At 43.8% G+C, this 26874-nt stretch overlaps 1 protein-coding gene across 3 annotated transcripts in view; it reads left to right on the plus strand.

The window, feature by feature from the left end:
* SCAF8 (SR-related CTD associated factor 8) overlaps positions 1-26874 on the plus strand; it is a 204305-nt gene that overhangs the window by 158673 nt on the left and 18758 nt on the right. For 2 of the 3 annotated variants that reach the window (XR_009054339.1, XR_009054341.1), the window contains exons 21-23: positions 14393-14478; positions 18862-19000; positions 20592-20735. The gene's annotated coding sequence lies outside the window, so the exon portion shown is untranslated. The remainder of the gene's footprint in view (positions 1-14392; positions 14479-18861; positions 19001-20591; positions 20736-26874) is intronic. The other variant, XR_009054340.1, reaches the window with a different exon arrangement.

Below are 26874 nucleotides of genomic sequence, written 5' to 3' on the forward strand. Positions count from 1 at the left end.
TGTATATATCTTGCATCTTCTCTATCCATTCATCTGTTGATGGACACTTAGGTTGCTTCCATATCTTGGCCATTGTAAATAATGCTGCTATGAACTTTGAGGTGTATATATCTTTTAAATTAGTGTTTTAGTGTAACTAAGCTTTAAATATGAAATTTTTGTCTCCAAAACTATCTTTAAACTTTTCACAATAACCTTCCTTTCACCTTCCTGTTTTAAGGGATGACTTCTCAGGACTTCCCTGGCAGTTCAGTGGCTAAGACTCCATGCTTCCACTGTAGGGGGCCCAGGTTCAGTCTCTGGTTGGGGAACTAAAATCCTGCACGATGCATGGTGTGGGCCCGCCCCCCCCCCCCCAAAAAAAAAAAAAAAAAGATTGAATTCTCCACATTTATTCTGCAGTTTTCTAGTCTCAATATTCTGTAGGTTTGCACTTGGTACTGAGAACCCAGGAGTTGCTTTCTGGTTTGGTAACTTGACTAATGACTTGAGGACACTTCTTTCCTCCCCTCCCTTACCTGGGGGCGCTGGGTACCTCTGACTTCACTCCATCCTCAGAGCACCTAGGCAAGACTTCTGCCTCTAGCAGTAAACTAACACCCAATGGATTCCAAAGCTCCTTCTTTTGATGGTTTTTTGTTTGTTTTATTTTGCTTTTAGCTCCAGATGAAGTTTCCTTTTGAAAGAATGTTAACACCTGATTTGTTGTAAGACGTTCTGGAAAGTAGTGTTATCCTACACTGCTCTTATACTCTAGTGTTTGAGGGTTGGCGGCCTGATTCTTCTTTTGAGGCTATGTCTCATTGATGTAATTCTAAAACAATTTTAAACCCACAGATTAAGAACATGTGTTTCTTCATGTCACATGTTAAGAGAGACTTTAATTCATTCTGAAATCTATATTGAAGGATATCTTAAAGCAAAATTGCAACTTTACAGCTATATTAACTACAAATTATATCAATTCTAAGTACAGCCAGCCAGAGAATCAGACCAGAGGCCCATCCAGCTAGAATTCTTCCTCAACAAAGGCCTCAAGCTTTTTATTGTTGTGCAGGAGGGTGAGTGAAGTGAGGCATGTGATAAGGTGGAAAGACCATCTCTGGACTCAGTCACAGAATGCCTGGAATGTTCTTCAAAGGTGGATCTGTCAGCATGACCTTTGCTAACTCCTTCTTGAATCCCTTTATATTTTATCTGCTATCTCCCGGGACGTTTCATATTTTTATTATCTACAGTAGCACAGTACTTCCTCTTTTTGTCCTAAAATTACCTCTTTCAGACTTTAAGGAGTGCCCTCTGCCTTTAGGATTTGGAAGCGATGATTCCATCTGCATTTTCTCCCTTCAATTCAGCCTGATCCTAGAGGCTTCGATGGTATCTGCTCAGCCTTTGTTGTCAAGACTGAGGAAGCTAATTTGGGTTCAGAAAGTGGAACATTTTCAAAGGAGCCTACCTCCAGGAGCCAAATAAGTTTTGAGCCAGGGTGCAGCGGTCCCCATCGTTGCAATGCAGGAGCACATCGTGGTGACTGTTGACAAAGGGTTAAGCATCACAGACAGCCTTAGGAGAAGTAAAAAAAACAGGACCGATCCAAAACATATAACGTATCCTCCAAAATAAGCCAGGCTCGCCCCTCTTAATGGGATCACTGCAGACATGCCAAATTCTACAGCTAGTCAATTGTATACATATGGTAAAACTTTTCATACCATTCAACGTTTGCCACAATATGATTTTAATTACATACAGATTGGGTAGCTGGAAAAAAGCACTGGAATTGAATAAAAAGTTAAACACAAGCCCTTTTATAAATGGCCCCAGTTTAGGTTAGAATGTATGCAAATGACTGCTGAGGACGATGAGAGGAATGTGTGGTTTGGGGGAAGCTCTGGGGATGGGACGTGACTCATCTTCAACCTGGGGACCCGGTTGATCTGGAAGGAGAGAGTTTCCAGAAACGGTGATTATACTCCTTTTGAAGTTGGGAGTTACACTGATGCTTGTGCCTTCTTACTCACGTGCTTCCTGCCCCGGGACAGGGTTGTCTCTGCAAGACAAAATTGCTCTCTGGGCAAACACCGCCTTCAATTTGAAAGACTGTGGGGTTGGACACAGCAGATCGGTAGTTTTGAAACTCTTTTTCCCCCTAAGGGCACTTTGTTAGGCTGTGTTCCTATTTCTCTGAAGTTAATTTGACATAATGAATTCAAAAGTGGTGCTGTTTACTTCATTCAGGAAAAGAAGCAGGAGGCAAATTTTGCTTTATCTGGGCCTTGGCTGTGCAGAGGGAAAAACCACGGCTCTGGAATGTGCTTTTCTTAAACGTTAACAGCATAGCTTTGGTTTTCCTCATAACTTAGCAGAATGGCTTTGACTTGCTGAATATCTTTTGGGTGAGCCACTCTGAACTGCAGCTTCTCTTCTGTGAAATGAAGCTACACCCCCAGGCTTCACTTACTGAGGCTTCGGGACCCAAAACCTGGCCCATTACAGACCCTGCGCACAGGGCGGCTGTGACCTCCCAGAGGAGAGAAGACGGTGTTAATGTAACAAGGAGTAGAAATGACACCCGACTTTTTGGCGCCTCTTAGGATCACATTAGACCATTTCAAGGAGGGGGCAAGCCCGTATTCTGTGCCTTTGCTCATGAGATGGGCCTGTTGCAGGACGGGGGACCCTTCCAGGGCCTGAGAGGGGCCTCTTGTCTAACACCTGGAAATGAATTGTCCGAGGAGACACACGTACCCACAAAGCAGAAGAGTTTATTGGGAAAGGGTGCCCAGGTGGAGAGCAGCAGGGTAAGAGAACCCAGGAGAACTGCTCTGCCACGTGGATTGCGGTCTCAGTTTCATGGTAATGGGGTTAGTTTCCCGGTTGTCTCTGGCCAGTCATCTTGCTTGGTCCGTGTTTGGTCTGACTCAGGGTCCTTCCTGGTGGCCCGTGCATCTCTCAGCCGAGATGGATACATTGCGGGCTGGTGTCCCCTCCCTCGTTTCGGCCCCTCCTGAATTCTCCCGGTTACTTTTATAAGATCTATTATGGGCTGGCATCCCCTCCATCCTTTTGGCCCCTCCTGAATTCCCCTGGTCAGTTTTATAAGATCTATTATGAGCTGGCGTCCCCTCCCTCCTCCCGGCCCCTCCCAAATTCTCCTGGTTAGTTTTTGGCAGCAGCACCGTGCTCCTTATCGGGACCTCCTGTTATGAAACAACTCATGCAAGTGGTTATCACCATGCCTGGCCAAGGAGGGCCGTTTTGGTCAATGGTTCCCTAACAAACCTATTGAAGGAGCAGGTTGAGGTCGGGATCAGGCATGGAAGGTTCTTCTCCCCCAGTATCCATAGGAGAGACAGCGAAGGGAACCCCTAGGTCATGAGCAGACCCATGGGGGGTCCTGGGGGGAAGAACGACGGGGTTCCAGGAGCTGGGGAGGAAACCACGCTCCCCAACACTGCCTCTGGCTGGGCGAGCAGCAGTGATTTCCACCTGTCCCCCGGCCCCGCGGCGGATCTGGATGGCGCCCACAGCAGCGGGAAACGTCTAGGTCGTGTCCAGCCGCTTCTCTTTGTATTTATGAACATTTGTTTTATGGACGCTGACCTGCAGACATACACACTCTAGTCTAGTTTTCTATTGTTTGGGCTTTGATTCAGTAACTTTTCTTGGGAAAGTCACCAATGTTAGCTTAGAGGGAATGGTGGGCTAATTAATTAATCGACTAATTAAAGCTCCTCTGTAATAACTATCTATGCATTGAAGTGTCTCACTCTGGGGGAAAAGGCAGGGCTATCAATGCACTAAACATGGCCTCCAGACTGTGAATTTCTTGAGGGCAGGTTTCACATCTTACCCTCTTTTGTGGGATAAATGAAGACCAAATGAATGACTCTAAAATTAATTAATTTCACTTAGTTGAAATGGATTTTTTTAATGGACTGTTTAATAATGTGTTGAGATATATAAAAATAACACCTACCAGTCACACGAGTTAGTTTTTCCACGTTTAGGAAAGAACGAAAGGAGGGAGGTGGGGAGGGAAGAAGGAAGGTCATTTTTACTTAATTTCAAGTACGGATTCCTCATTCCCTCTTCATGTTTACTCCAGAGGCCTTAATATATTTTCTCCAGGCAAAGTTTACCACTTCTAGAAGCCATTTCCATGGAGCCCAGATTCTTGTTACCAAAATCAAAAGTAGCAAAAGATACTAGTGTCAGCTGCAGGGGATCTTTGCTGTGCACAGCAGCCCAAAGAAGCAACCTTGTTCACAGAGTGATGCAGTCCTTTCCCAGTTGCTACCCTACTCCATCCCCTGTTGAGACCACAGCCCTTTGTGGCCTGGGATGAGCTCAGCCACAAAGATACCATCCTCCCCCACGCTAGGACGGAGACAGGCTCAGAGGAGTGAGGCAGGTGCTTGGGTAGCACAAAAGGGGTGACTGCTTTAGGTGGGGTTTGCCTCAGGCCCTTTACTCTGGGGACTGATTTTCCCTGACTGACCTCTGCAGCTCTGCATTTAGTTCCTGATCCACTTGTGTACCACATAGTAAGTGAGGAGCTAGAAGAGCCACAGCTCCTTAAAATATAGGGGTTGCCGTCAATGTAGTAAAAGCACAGATATGTAAACAATGGTTGCAGCACAATGTAAGAATTTGCTAGAGTAGAGGTATAAACCAAGAGGCAGCCCTAAAAAGAAGCTAATAGTTATGCCTGGGTATCAGGGAAGGCCTTACAGAGGTGGGATATTTGGCAGGGTCTTGAAGGATGAATAGGGATTCACTGGGCAGAGACTCAGCAAGGGAATTCCAAACACTGGAGATGAAATAAGGATATGCAGATATCAAAGAACCTGGCACATTTCTAAGTAGCAAAAGATTCAACATGGTTGAAATACAGGAAAAATGGGTGAGTGGGAATTCACTGGATATGAGACTGGTTCCCCAGATTGGGGCCAAACTGCAGTCACAATGGTCGATTATAATTATTTATTTGTATGTTTGTATCTCCTGTCCAAGTGTCTGCACCCCAAGGCCAGGGAATAGGTTTTACTGACTTTCTTCAGACGAGATTGGGCATGTTCAGGGTGGTATGGCCGTAGACTTACTGGCTTTCTTCAGTCTTCCTGAATCTCATTGTGTTTTTAAGAGGGCCCAATGAATTTTCTTTTTTTTCTATCTTTTTTTTTAAATTTTATTGAGATACAATTGACATACAATAAACGGCATATATTTAAAATATAAAATTTGATTTTTTTTCTTATTAGTAATGTATATATGGCAATCCCAATCTCCCAATTCATTCCCCCCCGACCCCACCCCCACCTCCCGCTTTCCCCACTTGGTGTCCATATGTTTGTTCTCTACATCTGGGTCTCTATTCCTGTCTTGCAAACCAGTTGATGTGTACCATTTTTCTATATTCCACATATATATGTCACTATACAATATTTGTTTTTCTCTTTCTGACTCACTTCACTCTGTATGACAGTCTCTAGGTCCATCCATGTCTCTACAAATGTCCCAATTTCGTTCCAAAGAGGGCCCAATGAATTTTCATTGAATGGGTGCATGAATGGATGTTGCGTGATATTGAAAGTGATTTTAGCGCAGATTGATGAGCTGATTGGACTATAAACTGGTGATATATCACAGCAATTTGTTTGGACTTTACTTCATGGGGAATATTTGAGCCATTAAACAGCAATGATCTAAACCTATCTGTGTCTGAGGAAGTAATTCTGGCTATAATGTGACAGATTCATTGAAAGAGATTGGAAGTTGGAAGGCCAGTTAGAAAACTACTGTAACAATTTGGAGGAAATATTAGATGGCCCGAGAGGGTGGAGACCTGAGAAATATTTATAAGGTAGCATTAACATCTAGCCCCAATTTTTGGTGACGAATGAAATGGGGGGGGGGGTGGGCACAGGAATCAAAGATCATTTTTGACTCAAGTTAAACTAAATCTGACTTTCAAGTGGGTTTATACTCAAAGATGAAAAGGAAAAGAGTTCCTAACACTTGGGCACCAAACATAATTAATTTATTGATGTTGGTTTAGAACAATGAAACTGATTGACTAACCAATAAGATTTACGTGACATATGATAGAAGGAACTGATTTATATAGAATATGTAATATACATACTGGTTTTGTAATATACATAATATGCAAATAGACAAGTAAAGAGTGTGTTCTGACATCATAAGTATAATCAGGGCTGCCACATGTGGCCTCACAGTTTGTGCACTGCACAAATCTAGAAGGGCACTAGTCATAGCAATAGGTCACCCCGTAAAGCCACTGTATGTCCCTCTTGGCCTTCAGCTCAACACATTCACAGACTGTTGCTTTTAGCCACAAAGGAAGGTGTTTAGGTTGGGAACTTGCTATACTTGCAAGGTGTAAGCATCTGATGGGAGCCCTTCTATAGCAAGGTCATTAGTGTTAGATGTGTGTTGAAAATAAGAGAAGTTTTTCTCCTCTTAAAGGACTTTTAAAGGAATTTTACAGAACTTAGATTATGCTCTTATTCTGCCTCCTGACAGCAATGGGAGAATCCAGCTTTTCGTTAGGTGATGTTTTAAGTCCTGTTAGTGTGTAATGTGTCCCACATCGCCGTGCTCGGCGTGTCTGCGTCTTATTCAGAGTGAGTAATTCAGAAAGACATGTGGATTCAGCATTTAGAAAGGACGGACTCACCGACTTTTTTTTTTTAAGTAAATAAATAAATTTTTTAAAAAGTATTCTGAAGGCCATACATGTGGACAAACAGTACATCAGGGCAAAGTAGATTGTTCTTTCCAATCCCCAGTCTTACCTTGGAGTAAATTGATTTCTCTGCTATTTCCATCACTAAATATTCCCATACTCTGTGCCTTCTGCCCATCCAGAGCTTTTTCTATGAGATAAAGTAGGCTCTCCAAGGTTAGGCTGCTGTGTTCGTACACCACAGAAATGATACTTGCTCTAACACTGTTCACCACTATCTAGAAAACGAAACCAGAGCTATAGGAACCAAAGCCCATTACTTTAGAATACTTATTAATAAATTAAAAACAGTGAATATGTAATCTGTGATTTTTTTAAAGACTTGTTTTTCTTCAGAAATTGTAGGAGGAAGATAAGCTTTCCCCTTCATTGGTTTCTTTTTTTTTTTTAGCTTTTTATTTTTTACAATAAACTGCATATATTTAGAGTGTACAATTTGGTATCCCAATCTCCCAATTCATTCCCCCCCCCAACCCTACCCGCTTTCCCCACTTTGTGTCCATATGTTTGTTCTCTACATCTGGGTCTCTATTTCTGCCTTGCAAACTGGTTGATGTGTACCATTTTTCTATAGTCCACATATATGTGTTAACATACAATATTTGTTTTTCTCTTTCTGACTCACTTCACTCTGTATGACAGTCTCTAGGTCCATCCATGTCTCTAAAAATGTCCCAGTTTCATTGCTTTTTACAGCTGAGTAATATTCCATTGTATGTATGTACCACATCTTCTTTATCCATTCATCTGTTGATGGACATTTAGATTGCCTCCATGTCCTGGCTATTGTAAATAGTGCTGTAATGAACATTGGAGTGCATGTGTCTTTTTGAATTATGGTGTTCTCTGGGTATATGCCCAGGAGTGGGATTGCTGGGTCATATGGTAGTTCTATTTTTAGTTTTGCAAGGAACCTCCATACTGTTTTCCATAGTGGCTGTATCAATTTACATTCCCACCAGCAATACAAGAGCTTTCCTTTTTCTCCACACCCTCTCCAGCATTTACTGTTTGTAGATTTTCTGATGATGCCCATTCTAACCGGTGTGAGGTGATACCTCATTGTCGTTTTGATTTGCATTTCTCTAATAATGAGTGATGTTGAGCAGCTTTTCATGTGCCTCTTGGCCATCCGTATATCTTCTTTGGAGAAATGCCTATTTAGGTCTTCTGCCTATTTTTTGATTGGGTTGTTTGTTTTTTTAATATTGAGCTGGATAAACTTTATATATTTTGGAGATTAATCCTTTGTCTGTTGATTCGTTTGCAAATATTTTTTCCCATTCTGAGGGTTGTCTTTTCGTCTTACTTATAGTTTCCTTTGCTGTGCAGAAGCTTTGAAGTTTCATTAGGTCCCACTTATTTATTTTTGTTTTTATTTCCATTATTCTAGGGGGTGGATCAAAAAAGATCTTGCTGTTATTTACGTCGAAGAGTGTTCTTCCTATGTTTTCCTCTAGGAGTTTTATGGTGTCTGGCCTTACATTTAGGTCTTTTATCCATTTTGAGTTTAGTTTTGTGTATGGTGTTAGGAAGTGTTCTAATTTCATTCTTTTACATGTAGCTGTCCAGTTTTCCCAGCACCACTTATTGAAGAGGCTGTCTACTCACGGACTTTAGAAGGGATGGACTCACAGAAGCAGATGAAGAGAATACAGTCCCTTATATTCTTTCACAACAATCATATTTCTTTAAAATTGATGTGGATTTTGCTCACATGCTTCAGGGGAAATAACTTCCAAAGGCAATGGACCAGAATGTAGGTTAGGCATGCTCTCCACTGCGGCCTGGCCTGCCATGGCTGTGGTTTCTAAACCATTACAGTGCTTCTCAGTAGCCCAAGACTCAGTTTGGGGGATGCGGGAGGCTCTGCAGAACGTGTCAGAGAAGAGCATCTTCTTACAGGTCAGACCGCCAAGGGCTCACAGAAGGGAAAGCAACCCAGACGACTGCCTTGTAGGCAATCTCCAGATACTCTGGCCCTGGGGACTCAGTTGCCGAACTGCGGTCTGGACCGGGGCCTGAGCACAGCTCAGGTAGTGTACAAAGATCTGTGCTTCCCCACACTTATTCATCTAGTGGAAACGTGTCAGGCTGCCTCCTCCAGGGCCCTGCATTTATTTTAAAGAATGTTAGAAAGGAAATAGATCGCTTACCATCTTCCTCCCTCTTTGGGCGTGTTTATTGTGATTGGAAATCATTCTCGGCCATGTGGTTGAGGCTTTCACCCCACTCTTTGTGCTCCTGGGTTAAACAGCCCTCTGTGCAAATAAACAAAAGGGCGAAGCATTTTATTCAGCTACAGAAAAAGGAGAGCCTGGAGAACTGGGAGGGGATCAGCACGGCTTGTGTCCTCTGCAGGGTGCATTTTCCTTACTCGCGGAGCCAGGCCGGGACGCACCGTAGAGGCCCTGGCCAGCGCTGGCTGGGAGCCCAGACCCAGGTGTTCGGCAGTAAACAGGACCGCCGGCCCTAGTTTGTTGTTTGCTAGAAGTTACCTGGGGCTTGTCTTGACTATTCCTGTTGGGGGAGGAAATTTGGAGCTGCTCTGAACTTGATTAAAACCTGAAAGCAAGAAATAAAGCTGAAGAACTTGTGCATATATTTTAAAATTTTGTTCCAAAGCTAATAAAACGGCCAGCTGTTGGTACAATCAATTAGATTTATTTGCCATCGAAATCATTGAAACACATTATTAGAAGGAGCCAGATACTACCTAAGACCACTCAGTGATTGACACAGGTACACTGCACCAGAGCCCCTCGATACCTGGCCTTCTGTGTAACAAATGAAGGGAACATAGGCTTTTGGTCCTACTAGAACTGGAAATAACAGTTGATTCTTATTCTGTTGGTTCCCTATTTCAAGCAAATGATTTCTTTATGTTTAAAAGAGAAGAAAGGGAATTCCCTGGTTGTCTAGTGGTTTGGACTCAGTGCTTTCACTGCAGGGGCCTGGGTTCCATCTCTGGTTGGGGAACGAAGATCCTGCAAGCGTGCGGCCCAAACAACAACAACAAAACAAACAAACAGAAAGACTTTCCCAACTGGTGGAGAGACTTTCTCGCCATTGGGGGGGCTGGTGCCATCAGAGCCCTCTTCCCCCCAACCCCCCCCCCCCAAAAAAAAACCTCCAGGGTTACAGAAAGCCACACAGATCAAGTGTATGGCTTAATGAGTTACTCTGAGGGGACACCACCAAAGCTAAGAAATCAAACTGTACTACTGCCCCCCCCCAGCCCTTTCTGTGTGTCCCTCCCCACCTTAGACCCTCTTCTCCCCCAGGAGTAAGAAATTCCTCTCTTCTGAACGTCTATGGTAACCACTTTCCTGTGTTTAACTTTTAATAGTGTTATCACTCTATTGTGCTTCGTCTCTAGGGTCAAAAGTTTAATCTTGCCCATTTAAAAATATTTAATATACCTTTTGATACTTTTAAAAACTATAGATGCTTCCTTCAACTCCTTATAATTGTATCTATTGAATGACTTTTAAGTAGGACTTAAAGTATTTAATTAAATTCTACCAGCAACACTCTCACTTTAGTTTCTTCATGTTAGCTATAATTTTGAGACTTTTTTTTTTTTTGGCAAACATAGTGGTAACACCTAATTTTAATTAAGACATGGTAAAACCTAAAAATAGACATAATGTAAAAGGCTAAGAAGCCAAAAATCTTCTTTTAAATCTAGACTAGCAGTTGAAAGGGTGAAGTTGTCTGGCTGATGTTCAAGGAGAGATTTTTGTTCTCTGATACCATCGATTTTGTCATGTGTGTGCTTATGACATATATAATCATTATATTATGTATGCTCTCTCTATTCTGGACAAAGAACAGAAATCAGCTATGGCTCTGTAAGAAAAAGCAAACCCAAAACCAAAATCACCGGTAAGCCTAGAAGTTAAAGTGCAAGGGCTCTGGTGTGATGGGTCTGCCTTTCCACTCTGGTTCTGCCACCACGTGGTGCTGCGTGAGGCATCAGCTTCTCTGCTGCTGCTTCTCCATCTGTACGGTGAAGCTCATGTTTATTAATCAAAGCCCATCCATACTTTTGTTATGAAGATTTATTTTTTATTAAACTCTGCCTTGTTATTAATCTTGATTCTTGAAAAATGTTAGTTAAATCTGAGTCCTTGGTGTACAAATAAAAAGGTGTAGAAAACAGCAAACTCTGAATCTATCAAATATAATTTTATTTACTTGTGGGTACTAACATTTTATCCGATAATAGCTTACTATCATTTTTTTAATTTATTTATTTATTGGCTGCGTTGGGTCTTCGTTGCTGCATGCATTTCTCTAGTTGTGGGAGTGGGGGCTACTCTTTGTTGTGGTGTGCGGGGTTCTCATTGTGCGGGCTTCTGTTGCTGCAGAGCACAGGCTCTAGGTGCAAGGGCCTCAGTAGTTGTGGTTCATGGGCTCTAGAGCACAGGCTCAGTAGTTGTGGTGCACAGGCTTAGTTGCTCCGTGGCATGTGGGATCTTCCCAGACCAGGGATAGAACCCGTGTCTCCTGCATTGGCAGGCAGATTCTTTACCAGTGCACCACCAGGGAAGTCCCTTATTATCGTTGATAATAACTAAAATGGCGAATACTTGCAGAACAACCTTTAGTTCATGAAATGCTTTCACATGAACTATCTGTATTTTAATAGAATAAAAAATGCTACCCTAATTATTTCTCCTGCTTTCAACATGTGACAGTGTTCTCTCCTCAGCCAGTAGTGAAGAGGAACTTATTAAAGACACAGGTGATGGGTGAAGAAACATAAAACATAAACATCTAGTTTTTATTTTTCTATACATTTCTGAGGCTGTATATAGAGCCCAATTCTTGTCATCAGTACATAAGTCTGTACCATGAAAAAATATGGGTTAAATAATGGATAAGATAATTAATCTTGACATTATCTCATGTCATTGCTTATTAAAAAATAAACATGCAATAACCAAGTCACCAAAACGACACAATGAATTTAGCTGCTGCCCTGAGCTATGTCTTACTGCATAGTCATTTAAACCCATATTGGAGAGGTTTCTAATGTAACTCAGGTTACTGCACAAGGAAGATCTTTTTCTTCTCGTCTGGAGTCCACACTCAGATGCCTGAAAAAGTATCTCCATGTGGCCATCCAGTGGATTGCTACAAATCCTCAACCTGTAAGCTTGGTATCTAGAATATGTCGGAAGGAAGTTATATTAAAGGAAAAGAAAATTGAGTAACTGTTTTATCCTCATAAGGAAGGTCACAGTAACCTGTCATCCCAAAGGAGGCGCTGTTCTCGAGATCAAGATCATTTAAAGGAACCCAGATCTGGCTCCCTGGCTTTCACCTTCCAAACTCCAGATGCTCTCCTACACTTTCTTCACAGTGGGATGCTGGAAATTAGGAGAAGTTCCAGCAGCTCCCACAGTTCTAGTAATTCAGGCTAGATATGGGTCCCATCTCCTTGAGTCTCCCTATTACGGACTTTGGCTCCACTGGTGTCATTGTGCCTTTTGTGGCTTCATGGGTGCCACCCTCTTTCTAGACGATGGGAGAAAGGGCCCCATTCTGTTTTCCTCTCTAGTCCTGGAAACTTCACACCAGTCCCTCTCAAACTCTCCCTAGCTCTGAGCATTAGATGTGGGCATCCCATCCTTAAGAGACTTGTCTTTGGTGGAACCAAAATTGTCCCCAGCTTACTCTGGAGCTAAGTGCAAATTAATCTGCAGGTAGACACTCCCTCCTGTTCACGCTCACCATTTTGTATTACTTTCTAATAGAGCACTTATCACTTTGCTCTATAACTTGGGAGCTTTCATACTTTTTCCCCACCATCACCTACAAAAGAAAATATATTTTCCATTGCAAGCCAGTACACATGGATGTATATACATGATTGATACAGAGATATAGATATTTATCCATATGAGTTGCCTTACCTTTACTGCATGCGCTCTGATATTTTTCAGCCTGTGCTATTCTGTTCTACTTCATTTGTTCATTTATTTAGAGTGCTGATCAAGACCCACGAAACTGGTTTCATGGTCTTCTGTCCAATTGGATCACAAGCTGCCCAAGTTCTTTTTTTTTTATAAACTTATTTTATGTATTTATTTTTATTGGCTGTGTTGGGTCTTCATTGCTGCATGCAGGCTTTCTCTAGTTGCAGCAAGCAGGGGCTACTCTGTTGCAGTGTGCGGGCTTCTTGTTGTAGTGGCATCTCTTGTTGTGGAGCACGGGCTCTCGGGCATGCGGGTTTCAGTCGTTGTGGCACTTGGGCTCAGTAGTTGTGGCTCGAGGGCTCTAGAGCACAGGCTCTGTAGTTGTGGCACACGGGCTTAGTTGCTCCTTGGCATGTGGGATCATCCCAGACCAGAAATCAAACCTGTGTCCCCTGCATTGGCAGGCGGATTCTTAATCACTGTGCCATCAGAGAAGTTCCTGGAACAACACAGTTCTGATTAATGTACCTGATGCTCCCTCCTGCCCCATCCCTACCGAATTGTGACCTCACTGTGGGCAGGAGGCAAAGCTTGTCCATTTCTCCTTTGTATACTGAGCACCCACCTTAGTGCCTGGCAGGTAGCAGATGCTCAGGTAAATACTAGTTGAACCAAAGAACTTGGCCTCATTTGTAAAATTTGTAAAATGGAGAGGTGCCGAGGCATACCTGTGGGGCAATTGTGAGAACAGAATGAGATCGTGTATTTAAAGCAGAGAACACAGAGCCTAGTACCAACAGATGTTCAATAAACACATGTTTCTTTCTGGTTCTCTAGAACTGGCTCTCCCTTTAATTGACCATTTGAGCTGCACTGCACTTTCTTTAATGAGAAGTTTGAACTTCATTAGCCTGAGGCCTCCAGCTGCTCAAGCACTCTGAGATTTTCGGTTTTGTCATACCCTAGTGGCACTCATTTCTCCATAATGACTGGAGACGAGCTCATTATTAGAATTTCTTTGCAAAAATGACAATGACTACCACATTGTAAAAGACTATAAAATAGGTTTAAGATCAGCGTGAAGTTTAGAGCATTTTGTGACTCACAAGTTCTCATAAGAGGTAGTATTTCAGAATGCCGACACCTAAATGAAGTTTGACCTAGCAGAAAGAGCACTGGTCGAAGAACTGGTTCGATCAGTAACTGGCCACTAGATTGTAGCTAGGACAGTGTCTCTGGATCTTATTTCTTCATCTATGAAAGGAGAATCCTACCCATTCCCAAAATTCTGTGATCACAAATATGAACTTTAAAGCCCTTCATTTGACATTCGCTGGAGCATATTAACCAACGAGGAGATAACATTTCACTGAAAATGTATCTCAGCTGTAGAGTCTGAATCAAATGCAGTGCCTGCAACCTTTTCTCTTTATAACCATTTCTTGCTACTCTCATGAATCAATACTAAATGATGCTTTAGCTGACCTGATCACCAAAATGGAGAGTCAAGTTATCTGTTATCTGCATAAATGAGACTTAAAAAATCAGGCTTTTGCTTGCATCGTTGCAGTAGTAATTCATTCTGAACTGTATTTCATCGTGTCCATGAAATGTAAGCTCTTTGTTTAATGCTGTGTGAATTGATCATTCACATATGAGTAGTTTAACAAGCTCGCTTGTTGTTTTCTTCCAGGACAGAATGACTAGGAAGACGATGGAGCTTCGAAGTCTAGCAGAATATGAAGTCATTCTTCTTCATCGATCTGGTTTAAATGCAAGGTCAGTAGTGAATTCCGTTTGCTACCAGTTAGTACCTGCCCTCTTCCCTGGCTTCCTATAAATATATATATGTATTTTATTTATTTATTTTTTTGGCTATGCAGGGTGTTTGTTGCTGCAAGCAGGCTTCCTCTAGTTGAGGTGATCTGGGGCTCCTCTTTGCTGTCATGCACGGGCCTCTTATGCAGTGGCTTCTCTTGTTGCGGAGCACAGGCTCTAGGCATGCAGACTTCAGTAGTTGCAATACACGGGCTCAGTAGTTGTGGCTCTCAGGCTTAGTTGCTCCACAGCATGTGGGATCTTCCTGGCCCAGGGATCAAACCTGTGTCCCCTGCATTGGCAGGCGGATTCTTAACCACTGCACAACCAGGGAAGTCCCTTTCCTGGGTTCTTAATGAGCAGGCTGTCCTGAAGTTAGCAGGGCGGTTGGGAACTCCTCACCTACATTGGTATGAAAGTCCAGATTCTCTCAGATGTCCAAGGAAGTAAAACGCGTGATGCGGGGAGGTTAGCAGCGCAGTTCTGTGCCACCAGCTCCCTAATACAGAGCTTCTCATTTGCTCCTCCTTGGCACTGCCCCTTCCTGCCCCTGCAAGATGCTGATAGAAAAGAAAATCAGATAATAAGTGGTTCAGCTTGAAATGTTAAGCCAAAAATGTCAAAAAGGACTCCCTTACCTTTGTTAGTTTCAAAATGAACATAGAGTCAGCTTCCACAGGGCACAGAGGATGGTGTCACATCGGTTCCTATACAGAGAGAAAAAGAAGTTGGTGTCAGAAACGGTCTTTTTCTGACTCGCTCTCCGTTGCTGATGTTTGACTGATTATGTTAACCTTCTGATCAATATCCACGTCCGGCTCTAGTTTTACCACCTTCCACCTAAAATTAGATGCGTGTTCAACCACATCACTCCCTTGGGAAGGCCCCTACCTCCCTCAGGATTAAATCCAGCCTCCCAGCCTGGCCTCCAAGGGCTTCATGGCCCAGCCCCACCCCCGTCCTCAGCCTCATCTCCTGATGCCCCTTCCTCGTTCCTGGGCCCATCATCTCTTGGTTCCCTCTGTGTCTTTGCTCTTGCTGTTCTCTGTCTGGCATCCTCTCCAGCCCCATCCTCCCCTGCCTGCATTGCAAGCCTCACTCATGTGTCAGCCCCTCTGGGCAGCCTTTCCAGACTGCCCCCCACCCCCGCCCCTCCCCAGCACCGGGCAGCAACCTCCCCCATGCACCCATCATCCCTGCACACACTTCCATTCCTACACTCGCCACACCATGTCCATATAACAGTTTTACTTTTCTCTTGAAACATGACAGCATTTCCTGAGCCATTTTGTTAACAACAGATCCAGCCAATTTTGTGAAACCATATCAGATTCTTTAAAATGAGTATTTTTATTTATTTATTTATTTATTTATTTATTTATTGGCTACATTGGGTCTTTGTTGCTGCACATGGGCTTTCTCTAGTTGTGGCAAGCAGGAACTACTCTTCACTGGGGCGTGTGGGCTTCTCAGTGCCGTGGCTTCCCTCATTGCAGAGCACGGGCTCTAGGCACGTGGGCTTCAGGAGTTGTGGCTCGTGGGCTCTAGAGCGCAGGCTCAGGAGTTGTGGCACACCGGCTTAGTTGCTCCGCGGCATGTGGGATCTTCCTGGACCAGGGATTGAACCTGTGTCCCCTGTGTTGGCAGGAGGATTCTTAACCACTGCGCCACCAGGGAAGTCCTAAAATAAGTATTTTGATTAGAAAAAATATATATAACTCCTTCTTCCCAAACAGGGTGATTTTTGAGGTAAATTGAGAAGACTGTGGCCTCCTTTTCACCCATTTAGGGAGCAGCGTTTTGTCTGAATTCCTATTTTTGAAAGCGCTCTTTTAAAATTTCTTGTTAGTGGTAAATACCCCATTGAATTGTTATATGAACATTAAAGTGAGATACTTGGCTAATATGAAAATGGTTTTCTTAGAGAGTTAGCTCTTTTTGTCAAATACATGGAAAAGGACAGGGTTCAGATGAGCTGAGATTCCTGGTCGGTTCTATACTCCTTCTGTGAAGAGCTCAGATTTCAAGAGCTCCCCTCAGCCACTCCCTCCACAGATAAATTTGGGGTGAAAACCTCAGTGAACTGAGGCTCCCACATGAAGGTCTCATGTGGAAAGAATTCCATTCTCTGGAATTTCACAACCTGTGCTCACGGTCTGGCACTCCTGAGAGTCTGTTGTGTCGGAATAAGAAGAAAAATTCTCCGTGAACTTGAGGCTTCGAGTTTGGATGGTTCCTCCTCTATGACTGCTTCATTGTGTTCACAGCTGCTCGTGGATCCAAAATCAACCATTTCCCCATGCCTGCTGCTCCAGCATTTACTACTTTATTGCCACATTATTAGGAGCTGCCTCCTGGTTTCCACTAAAATTCTAGAGGGTAAACATTGGGGCAACAATTTTCATGTGTGTCAGACTCACACTGTGGGGGCACACACACACCCCCTTTGCTAGCTCTTTGAACTCTGAATGAGATTTCCCGAGAGTGCACCTAAGGGGTAGATCTGTGCCTTTGCTATGAGTGCATACCCTACACTAGCCCCGCCTGTACTTTTCTCCTACCTGAACCTCTCAGCCAAGGGGGAATAAGCCAGCACGTGCCACCCCCACCCGGCCCTCTAGGCAGCCCCATCTTCCACACACAGGTGCACGCACACAAACATGCACATGCATATGTGCACATCCATGCCTGCGATCTCCCCGCCCCAGGCATAATACACATAGCTAAAGGTTTGCAAAAGGCTCTCCTTAAACATGCCCTGGGTGGGGACTTCCCTGGTGGTCCAGTGGTTAAGACGTCGCGCTCCCAATGCAGATGGCTTGGGTTTGATCCCTGGTCAGGGAACTAGATCCCATCCCATCCCATGCATGCCACTACTAGGAGTCTGTCTTCTGCAACTAAAGATCCCACATGCCACAACGAAGATCCTGCACTTGGCAATGAAGATCCCACATGCCGCAGCTAAGACCGGTGAAGCCAAATAAATAAATACATAAATAAATAAATAAATAAATAAATAAGTATTACACACACACACACACACACACACACACACACACACACAGGATGTCCACATGGGGGTCCCAATTTGGAAAGAGACTGCCCAAAAGCACACTTTGAGTAATTTTTGAATGTTCCTCTGTTTTTTCTTTGTACATCACCCTTCCTCCCCTCCCTTAGCCAAGACATATTTCTTTCTGGTATTGTCTTTTCTCCCTGGCAGAGCTGCAGCCTGAGGTCTCCCTGTAGGGATGCTACTGTGATCTGTTGGTCCAGAGGCCTGTGCTGTGATTGTTCTGAGCCATTCATACTCTGTCCCACCCTCTCATGACCAATGGCACTGGCAGAAGAGCTTGGGTCTGGGTGGGGAGCCAGCCCCGAGTCCCATCATTACTTTATCCGAACCAGTTGTGCTCACTGGTACAAACAGTTCGTTATTGGCCTGAGCCAGAGACTGATACTGTAACATCAGTTCCATTAATCTCAAGAAGCCCTCTTTAGCCTAATATGAAGTGACCAGTTGAATCACTCTCTGAGAATATATACGAACCATGTGACCCTGCAGTCATGTCAGGTTTTATTTTTCAAGTTTAGGTAAGTCACTGTGCACAAAAACCATGGGGTGAGTGTGTGCACATTTGCACAAAATATTTTAAGTCATTATTGCTGAAAATCCGGGGCCTCGCCAGTGGGATCAGATTTTTGAAAGATGTGCAAAAACATAGAGAAGAGTGAATAACCAAGGATGAACATGAGAAGAGATTTAGGACAGCAGAAGCCTTAAATGAACCTTGGCTTGCAAAGATGCAAAAGATGGTAGAAAGGACTTTTAAAACTGTCTCTAGACAGAAGAAAGTGAGAATGGGGGCTAACATGTGTCAGGCTGGAGAAATCGAGCGTAGGTTGGGCTGCTATTTTTTGTAGATATCACAGAGGGCATTGAATGAGCAAAGGGGTGTCTGGATCAGGTGACTCCTCCAGCCTCTGAAACAGATGTTGAAATTCTGTATGAGGTCCACAAATGTCCCAGGGTGTGAACTAGTAAGATAGTTCTAGAATCGGAAAGATTGCCTGCTGAAGAGTTATCAGTAATTATTGCTTTTCGCCTGAAATGTTTAATGCAGTTTCCACAATTGCTGAATTTATCCCCAGGACATAGTGTATTCTCTGGGAGAATCCTATTCATTCAATGTGCCCCATCGTTAGCTGATAATACTCTGCACTTAAACAGCCCCTTTCATCTGTGGATCCCAAAGAATTTTGTACGCCTTCATTAGTTCTCAGATGTGACTTTGAATTTGTCTGCACACTTATGAAATGGATAGTAAACCGTTTTACACCCAGGCAAAGCCAGAATACTGAGATGGTGTCTCCTGCGTGTCTGATTGCTGGTGGCCGGGATGCCCAAATGAACTCCAGCCTCTTCCCGCTGTGTATTCCCACCCTTTACATCAGATCTTCAGACATTCAACTATCAAATAAGGTATGAAGTTTGGGAGAAGTTTCCGGACTTCTCATCAGCGTATGGGTTTGAGAATTGTGTATCCTGTCTGGCTTCGTCTTGTATTCTGTCCCCCACACAAACTCACACACAAGCCAGAGCTGCCTGGAATGTTCTGGGACAGGACTGAGCGCTTTATTGTTGCCTCACCACCCCCACCCCAGGTCCCACCTCTCCAGCCCCAGTTACCACTTAACACTGTTTAGTAACAGGGAATTCCTCTGGGGTTGGAGATGAAGGGAAAGCTTAACTCCCACCTCCTGCAGTTCTGACTTTGACACGTTTTAATAGTTAAAATCTAAACATAACCCGATGCCTTCATTTCCTCTCCATCTGTCCCTCCTTAACCCCCTACAGACCCGCTTGCGTCCTCTCCCCACTACTGGAGTCACTTTTCAAAATCTTCAGTGAATTCCTCGTGGAATTCCACAGGCATTTCTTGGGGTCGTTCCACTTGACCTCCCCAGCCCTGTTGCCCACCCTACCCTCCTCCAGAGTCTCTTTTCCCTTGACTTCTGTGGCCCTGAAATCCATATTTTCCTTTTCCCTCTTTGGCCATTTCTCTCTCGTTCGAGGACATCCATCAGTCCTGTGGTCCTTGAGCTTCTCTGACCCTCCTGTGGGATCAACTCTTGCCATCCTTTTCTCCCACGGGATGGAGATAGCCCCCCTCCCCCTCCCAGACTGAAAACACAGAGATCACGTTCATTCTTCTCTTCCTCTCATTTTCTATCTCCAGAGGCCCACGGAGCTCCTATTTTTCCTCTGAAGTAGCTCTTAGCACCCACTGCCTTCTCAGTGTGGCCCCCTGGCACCCGGCGCACTGTCCCCAAAACTCTGGTGATCACGCTCACTAACACAACTTGTTTGTACAACTCACTCTTCCGGTATTTGAGTGTTTATGTATTATGTACTGGTCTGCGAGGGCTGCCACAGACTGGGAGGCTTAAAGAACAGAATTTTATTTTCTCACAATTCTGGAGGCCAGAAGTCCGAGATCAAGGTGCCATCAGGGTTGGTTTCTGATGAGACTCTCCTGGCTTGTAGACAGCCACCTCCCTGTGTCCTCACATGGTCTCTTCTCTGTGTGTGTGTGTGTGTGTGTGAGGGCTGGTGCCTCTTCCTCTTTTCATAAGGGTCCTATCAAAATAAGGCTGCACATTTAGGACCCTATTTAACCTTTATTACCTCCTTAAGGCCCCATCTCTAAAGCTATCACATTGGGGGTTAGGGCTTCAATATATGAATTTGGGGGGTGCATGTCAGTCTATAATATATGTATTTTCTATTAAACTGGTATGTTCATTTAAAATACATAAAATAGACCCCAAAAGGATGAGAATTTTAAAAGTAAGTACAAATTAGAATTCTGATATTTTCTCCCCACATCCCAGGGCATCACCGCGACATAACAATGGGATATACACCCATTGTTCAAAACCGCAGACCTGGGCAGTGACTGCAGTGTCCTAACAGCTGTGTCCGCTGCCGGGCTTTCACGTCGTCTTCCCATGCAGCTCAGCCTCTGTGTCAGACTTTATAAAACCTTGGTTTCTTCTTCCCCCTCCCTCAGAAAACGATGATGCTCTGGGTTGCCCAGGAGAGGCCACACAAACTGCAAGCTTGACCTTCAAGGCCCTCCAGGCACCAACATGACTGCTGCTTCAAGTCCTTGTGCCTCCTGATGCCTCCTGCGGGACCCCCTTCCTCCTCTCAGGTCGGGAGCCTGTAGTTCACGTTCTCACCACCTTCCCTCTTCACTCCACATGTTCGTCTCTCCCTCCTTGAAGCTCTGTCCCATCTTTTAGTTCAGGCCACTCAGCAGTGTTCCTCCTACTTTTTGGGTGCCTTCTTTCCTCCTCAACTGGATTATGGTCTCCAAAAGCTCATGGTCCAGCTTTCTTCTTCATTTCACATCCTCCTCTGAGCACAGCTCTGAGCTTGTCCTTTGTCCCTGCAGTGATTTTCTGTCCTCCTTCCAGTGGTTGTAGTTGAGCAGAGGCCACTGTGGAGGCCTTGGAAGCAGTGACACCATCTGACTTGCTGTGCACGCATGGCCTGGAGGTGTTTGGGGCCGGGCAGCTTAACACGGCTGAGTTCCTAAACTTATTCCAGTTCAGCTTCTTGCCAACGGTATTTCCCAGAATTTGGTAATATATTCTCCAGAAAATTTTATAGAAGAAAAGTTGGCTGCTTATTGAAAAGTGTACTCTTGACTGCTGACTCAGATTCCCTTAAATTAATGTTGACGATTGCAAGATTTATTAGCAAAGCATCCGTCTCTTTGGTGCCCGGTAGGGCTCAGGACATGCATGTAAGTCATTCTGATAACAATTTCCTGGGCTGAGCACTTGCTATTCACCTACCACAAGTCACCTATCAATAGTGTACCTATTCACAGATAGCAGAGCTGGGATGCTGAGGATGATGTGAGTTGAAGAACACTCAGGAAGAGGATAATTTGGAGCACCAAAAAGGCAGCAAGCTTGGAGCTACTTCCAAGTCTTCAGTTCCCCTTTAAAACTCACCAGCTAATGCTGACCTGAGAATTTCAAACCAGTGGACTAAATTGAGTATACCAAGTCACTTCCTGAACTTTATCTTTATGGCCCTGTGGGTGCAATTCATCCATCCACTTCCCAGATGTGTGTGCGGGGACCATACCGTTACTGGGATGAATGGCCTTGGAGACCTGTTAGCTGAAACCCACTCTGCTCTGCAGAGTGAATGTGTGCAGGCAGCACATTAGTGTCTTGGTTTGGGATTGCCTCCCAAATTGAATTGTTCAATATTTAAACTACATATTTTTCCCCTATCTACATGGTAAACTCGACAGACTCAGTGAAGGTTATAATTGGGTCAGAGTCCAAAAGTCATTTCATAATATATGTTTCAATCTTGTCCTGAACCAAGATGATCTCACTAACCTCTTTGAGTGTTACACAGTAGCCAAGGATACTAACTGGCCCTGTGGGTGACACCCACGTAATCTGCAGAGACGACGCAGGTGACCCTCAGGTCATGTTTGTCAGATTAATGTGTAATTGCAATGAGCCTACAACAGTTAGTTGTTGAATTTTCTCTTGGTTTCTTCATACTTTTGCATAAGAGCCACCTGTGTCTCTTACATGGAAAGCAAAGGGCTGAGTTGGAGAGAGTGACGGACCTGGGAAAGGCCAGTGGACACACAGAAATGTCTGCTAGTTGACTATTTCTTTGAGATTTTTGATCCTTTCATTTTCACAAGAGACCCACAGAGAGGGAATTCCCTGGCAGTCCAGTGGTTAGGACTCTGCGCTTCCACTGCCGGGGGCGCAGGTTCGATCCCAGGTCGGGGGAACTAAGATCCCGAAAGCCATGCAGTGAGGCTAAAAAAAAATTAGAGAGAGAGCCACAGAGAAAGAAGGAAAGGAAAGAAGGAAGGTGGGGGGGTGGGGGGGGGGAAGATGGGGAGAGGGAAGGAGGGCTCAAGAAAAGAAGAAAAGAAAGAAAAAGAATGAAAGGAAAGGAAGGAAGGAAGACGGGAAAGAAAGAAAGTCTCCCTGTGGATCCCGTGTGGTTTTGTGAACCCGCCTCTCCGAGCAGAGTTTAACTCAGGACACAGCTTCCCCTTGAAGCCTCCCTCCACTGTGGCTGTTGGCAGGGGCCATGGGGACATTACAGATGCCACCAGAGAGAGATGAGAGGCCGGCCTTCTTACTTCCCCAGGCCCTCGGCTGAGGCCCGTGTGGGGAATACCCACGTGGGTTGCCAAGTCAAGCATTTTCATGGCCTGAGTCACACAGGCAGAGCTTTCCTCTGTGAACACAAACCAGGCAAATGAAGAACAAGATGCCAATCCCAGAAGGCATGGAAATGATCATCGAGTGGCATTATATGCACTTAGGCTAATTCTCCGCCCATTATTCTGCGGTCCTGTTCTGTGTGAGGGGAACGCACACTCCTAAGGCCTTACGGAGCATCAGGCCTTCTCCCTGTTTTCTTTCAACCCTGCTTTTGAAGCATGAGGCTGCAAACCAGGACGGAGTTCGGAAAGTCTGTGTTCATCGTTGGGGTTTAATTAAAACACACTGAGCCTTGCAGAAACTTGTGGTTTAAAGTAATGGAAAATATAGGGAATCGTAAACAGAGACGGATCCAAGGAAGAAAGGTCTGATTTTTGCTCAAGCCTTGCATTTCTTGCCTTCTGTTTCCTCCCAGACTTGCAGTTGATGCCTTCTTAAACATGGGAATTATTTTGCTAGTAAAGGATTAATCAGTTTTATAATCACAAGTATTTGGTATTTACTTACACAGAGGCATTATCCAAGTGTGCACACTATTTCATATTCCCTTCTCCTGGGTTAATTTATAAACATGTATTTATCATACACCTACTGTGTGCAAAGCAAATGAGGGGGGCAAGAGGTGCAATTATGGGCAAAATGAGACCAGCCTGGCCCTGTTTCTCATGAAGCTTCTTAAATCTTTTGGTGCCTCTTGGTCTTTCCATGTTAAGAGCATGGCATTTATCTTGGTTTTGAGAAGTGAACGTGAGGTTCACAAAGTGTCAAGTAGTTAAGAAAAATAAATGATTTTGAACACAGCCAACATACAATTGTGTGTAATTGAATATATGTCTCTAGTAGTGATGATGTAGCAGTATTCTTCAAAGCACGATTTACACACATTTCTCCCACATGTCAAGCTTCATTTCAGCAGCTCTGTAAATCTGTCAGTGGAGCTTTCCACGTGTGTTGCCGGGAGGCGGGTCTTGGCTGACCTCAGGCTCCTGAGAGCAGTGTTTCTCAACGTACAGCTTCTGCATCCAAGTCACCTGGATGTGTTTGTGAAAATTCAGGTTCTGTAGCCTCACTCCAGACCCACAGAATTAGAATCTCAGGAGCTGGGGGTCAGAAAGATGCATTTCTTTCTTTTTTTACATAATTAATTAATTTATGGCTGCATCGGGCCTTCTTTGCTGCATGTGGGCTTCTCTCTAGTTGTGGCACTTGGGTTTTCTCTTCTCTAGTTGTAATGCTCGGGTTTTCTATTCTCTAGTTGAGGCGCGCAGGCTTAGTTGCCCAGTGGCATGTGGGATATTAGTTCCCCAACCAGGGATGGAACTCGCGTCCCCTGCATTGCAGGATGGATTGTTTACCACTGGACCCCCAGGGAAGTCCCAGAAAGATGCATTTGTAATAGGCACATCCCCAGTCAATTTTTGCAAAGTAAAATTTTTGTCAGAATCAATGTAAAAGCAATCAGTCAGTTGGTCAAACCACACAAACTGGATCCGGAGTTTGGGATTGGGGGGCTGATATCAGGCAGGTCTATGATAAGTTTTTTTTTTATCATCATATAGCCCCTCCTCCCCAAATCGATAAATAATGATGTGATACTCCTTACACCAGTGACCTTAGTCAAGTCATTGGATTTCTTACTTTCCTCATCTGCAAAGTGAGGGGTTGGGCTTAATGACCTTCAAGCACTTTTTAATCCATATCAACACACTGAGCAGGTACCTGCAGTGGTGGCCAGTGCTTCTACCCTTTCCTGTCCTCGCCACCCTCCCACATGCGACACAGATGTTGGCCACCTGGAGATTAAAGGCAGAGAGAAAGAATAGGATTAGCACAGCAGAAATATGTCAAATAAATTGTGCCGTCAGACTCTAACTCTATTTTCTCTTGTCTTCCTTCTTCTACTGAATAATGTTCTTCTTCCTTCTGTTATACAGTGGTTGAGTTCAGCATCTTCAAGTCATTCATTCCTTTATGGAACACTTCGGAATGTCCAGTATATCCCAGGACAGGGCTGTGTGTTGAGGATGCGGACATGAACAAATAGTTTGACCTCATAGGGTTTTCCCTCTACTAAAATCAGTACATTTTATCCAAAATAGTCCATCCATTGACACCCTTTTCAATTCTAGGCTCATTCTCCTGAAAGGATAGTATAGAAAATATTTTACAAAGATAATGTCCAAAAAAAGACTAGTTTTTTTCTTTGAGCTATAGCTAATTGCTTAAATTTCAAACCTAAATTTTTGAAAGATAAACCCTATGCAATCACACATTACTCTTGTCCACATGAGTAAACAAATAAAACACACAGTTGTGTCATCGTATGTGCCTTTCCCATCGTCCATAGTAATGTTCCCTGGGGAGAAGGTAAGACAGGTGGAATTTTTAAAGTTTTTGAATATCTAATTTCAGAGATGCTTATGCTCATTTTATAACACCCAGGATATACCCCAGATAATAAGTGTATACTGATTCATTTTCTATTTTTGTAAGTAGCTTTCAGAGAATGGCAGTAAATCTTCAGAGGATGATAGATGAGGAGACTTCCTTTAAAAAGACCATTTCAAACTAGTTTTCCCCTAATTATATTGGAAGATTTTTAATGCAAAGTTCATAAAAGGGTCATTGGATTTCAAAAATTCTCCTTGCTCTGTCGATATGACTTAAATGTTTTAAACTAAGACAGTACCTGGATTTACGAGCTTCCATCCAAGTCTTGGATTTAAGGGGGAAAGGGGTATTTAGATTTATCTTCATCATTGATTTTATATTCAGGAGAGGACACTGTCATGAGGTTGCTTTCCTGAACTATTGTTTATTTCACACAGTTTGAACAGATTTTTAAAAAATTTATTTTATTCAAGTAGTGTTGATTGACATTGTTGTGTTATGAACAGATTTTTAATTAAGGTTTACAGGTGAGTCACCATAAAAATGACGCAAACGTTTCTCCCCTCTGGAGAAGCCATCGAAGGATCCTGCCCGTGTGTTGTGTGAAGAGGCTGTCAGTGAGTTTTGGAAGGTCCCCTCCCCTAACCCCGGGTCTCAGAGGGGCATTGCCTGCCATTCTTCCTCCTCGATTTAAGAAGATCCTTCTAGACTTCCCCATCACAGAGATACTCATCTGTCGTGATGACTAAATTAAAGCAACGTGAAGAATTGTTTTTACTTTATTGTTTACATAAAGTAACACCCCTATGAACTTGCAGTGAGAGTTTAAGGGTGCACTAAGGCTGTGAGAGGGAGGGGAAGTCTTCTGTAGCATTTTCGCTGGAAGGTCAGCAGAAATGTGAACTAATAATTACTTCAGAAGATAAACTGCTGTGTCTGTGAGGAAGAAATAGCGCAGCATTTAGCCTCGCTGGGCCTCTAGACGCTGGGCAGGCAGCACGCGGGCCGTGGTGCTCATGGCGCCCGGTATTACACAGACTTCCTGTTTCTGATTTCAGGCCTTTCAGAAAATTTCCTGTGAGGTGGAAATCCTGACTGGTCTTTTCTAGTGCATTCTTACTACATGATAAAGAGCTAATTTCATTTCATTGAGGAAGCTTTTCCCAAAGGGACTAAAACTGGGCTGCTGGAGAAAGTATAAAAACACATGTGCGGGAGACAGATTAGCATTTAGGCCCAGCTGCACTGGGTGACTGCGAAGGCCTCACACACCACGGGGCAGCAGAGAAGCCCCAGCACACAGCCCTGTGCCGCGCAACTTTCAAAAGCTGGTGCAGGCCAGGTTCTTTCTACATTGAAAAATCACCTCCTTTAAAACCCTTGAGAATTCTCAAAAGTCCGTCTCGATGAGGGTGAGTCAAAAATTATCCGCACTCCAGTTATATTAAAACTTCTGTAAATTCTGCAGCCAGAGGGCAGATAAATTTGGACTTACTCTCGCTATATCATGAATTACATACAACACCAGTTCTCCTTTTGGAAAATTTGATATTTAACACTAATGATCTTAATATTTTAAAAAATATGTACATCTAGGGACTTTCCTGGAGGTCCAGTGGTTAAGACTGGGCGCTTCTACTGCAGGGGGCATGGGTTTGATCCGTGGTTGGGGAATTAAGA

This window comes from Hippopotamus amphibius, chromosome 6, assembly GCF_030028045.1.
Source record: "Hippopotamus amphibius kiboko isolate mHipAmp2 chromosome 6, mHipAmp2.hap2, whole genome shotgun sequence".
Taxonomy (NCBI): Eukaryota; Metazoa; Chordata; class Mammalia; order Artiodactyla; family Hippopotamidae; genus Hippopotamus; species Hippopotamus amphibius.